Source organism: Lathyrus oleraceus, chromosome 2 (genome assembly GCF_024323335.1).
Source record: "Lathyrus oleraceus cultivar Zhongwan6 chromosome 2, CAAS_Psat_ZW6_1.0, whole genome shotgun sequence".
In the NCBI taxonomy this organism is placed as follows: domain Eukaryota; kingdom Viridiplantae; phylum Streptophyta; class Magnoliopsida; order Fabales; family Fabaceae; genus Lathyrus; species Lathyrus oleraceus.
In genome coordinates this window covers 348879355-348881839 of record NC_066580.1, presented here as the reverse complement: position 1 = coordinate 348881839, position 2485 = coordinate 348879355, and the positions used below count along the sequence as shown (strand labels likewise).

General features: G+C 40.9%; 1 non-coding gene across 1 annotated transcript; it reads left to right on the top strand.

Moving 5' to 3' along the window:
* Positions 1 to 2072: 2072 nt before the first annotated feature.
* On the top strand, positions 2073 to 2179 carry LOC127124599 (small nucleolar RNA R71). The gene has a single exon (XR_007804071.1). It is a non-coding gene; the product is annotated as a small nucleolar RNA R71 (small nucleolar RNA).
* Positions 2180 to 2485: the final 306 nt, after the last annotated feature.

Here is a 2485-nt window from a genome sequence, read left to right as displayed (position 1 = left end):
TACAATCCTCCTCCAGCATAATGCGATGCCTACAGATAGAAGGACTTATCCCTTTTAGGTCGGCGATGTTATATCCTAACGCAGTTGGATATTTTCTTAAGACATCTAGTAACTTTTCAGTTTCCATCTATCCCAAGTCAGCGTTGACTATTACTGGTCTTTTGAGTTCAGTGTCTAGGAATTCGTATCTTAGGTTCTTTGGTAGTGCTTTTAATTCTAAGTCAGGTTTCTTTGGGCATGGCATGTGGTTGGGCGTAAGTGCTAAGCATTCGCTTAGACTATCATTTTGGTATGGTTCATGCCAATTATCGTCTTCTAAGATTGGAGGGATTTGGATTTTCATTATATCAGAGTATGTGGTTTCTTGCATCTCTATCTCTCTCACGCACTCGTCTATGACATCAAGTAGATAATAGGTATCGTCTATAGCTGGCGCTTGTAAGAATTGTGTCAAGATGAATTCAACCTTTTCCTCTCCAACTTCGAATGTTAACTTACCTCTCTTTACGTCTATTATGGCTCCGGAGGTAGCCAAGAATGGCCTTCCCAATATAATAGGTGTACTGGCATCTTCTTCGATGTCCATGATTATGAAGTCTGTAGGAATGTAAAATTGTCCTACACGTACGGGGACATTCTCTAGTATACCTACAGGATATTTGATTGAGCGGTCAGCTAATTAAACATACATCTTGGTCGGTCTTAGTTCTCCCATATTGAGCCTTTTACAGATGGTTAAGGGCATTACACTAATGTTGGCTCCTAGATCGTATAGAGCTTTGTCTATGACGAATTTTCCAATGACACAGGGTATGGAGAAACTACCTAGGTCTTTTAGTTTGGGAGACATGTTATTTTGGATTATCACGCTACACTCAGCAGTAAGTGTAACTGTTTCGTTATCCTCAATCTTTTTCTTATTGGATAGGATCTCCTTAAGAAATTTGGCATATGAGAGCATTTGTGTGATGACTTCTATAAAGGGAATTGTAATGTTTAGTTGCTTCAAAAGTTCAACAAATTTCCTAAATTGACTAGCAGATTTAGAACTTGCAAGTCTCTGAGGATACAGAATGGATGGTTTATAAGGAGGTGGAGGCACATAAGGTTTTTCTTTCTCTTTGGACTCTCGAGTATTATTTTCTATTTCCTTTGGTTCATTTACCTACTCAGTTGAGGTTTTGTCTGGTTTTTGGTACATGGTAGGGTTTTGGAGTCTTGGATCTACGAGTCCGTCTATTTCTTTTCCACTCCTCAGTATAACGACATTTGCATGTCCTTTTGGATTAGGTTGCGGCTGTCCAGAAAATGTTCCAGCGGGAGCAGATGTAGATGCTTGTTGTTGAGCCACTTATAAAATCTGTGTTTCAAGCATTTTATTGTGGGTGGCTAAGGTGTCTAATTTGCTCGCTAGTTGTTTAAGTTGCTCGCTAGTATGTATGTTTTGGTTTAAGAAGTCTTTGTTTGTCTGAGCTTGGGTAGCTATGAAGCTTTCCATCATTAATTCGAGGTTTGACTTCCTAGGCATGTTAGGAGCATTATTAGCTGGCTTTTGACATCCAGGCGTAATAATTGGTGTTTGGCTAGGTGCATACAGGGCGTTGTTATTCTTATACGAAAGATTAGGATGGTTTTTCCAACCTGGGTTGTATGTATTCGAATAGGGATTTCCTTGTGCGTAATTCACTTGATCGGTTGGGACTCCTGCTAATATCTGACATTCGGGTGCAGTGTGTCCAGGGTTTCCACATAACTTACAGTTTTGAGTTACAACAACCACGGTGGCTGCTGGTGGTATGGTCAAGTTATCTAACTTTTGAACAAGGGCATCTACCTTGGCATGGACATGGTCAAGGCTACTGATTTCGTATATTCCACTATTTGTTTGGGACTTTTCTACTGGAGTTCTTTCACCTCCCTATTGGCAATGGTTTTGGGCCATGTTTTCAATGAGTTGATAGGCTTCGTTGTATGGCTTGTCCATAAGTGCACCGCCCGCGGCAGCGTCTACTATCAATCTTGTGTTATAAAGAAGCCCATTGTAAAATGTGTGAATGATCACCCAGTCTTCGAGACCGTGATACAGACATATCCTCATCCTATCTTTGTATCTCTCCCACGCGTCGTAAAGAGATTCTACATCTTTTTGTCGAAATCCGTTAATTTGAGCTCTCAGCATAGCAGTTTTGCTCGGCGGAAAATATCGGGATAAGAAAATGTTCTTCAGTTCTTCCCATGTTGTAACTGAGTTGGATGGAAAGGATTGCAACCAAGCCCAAGCTCTGTCTCTTAGTGAGAATGGAAAGAGGCGTAGTCTTATCGCATCTTGATATACACCATTCGCCTTTACAATGTCTGCGTACTGCACAAACTTGGTCAGGTGTTCATTAGGGTCGTCCGTAGGATTTCCAGCAAATTGATGTTGTTGGACGACTGATAATAATGCAGGTTTCAGCTCGAAATCGTTTCGATTGATAGCTGGGGC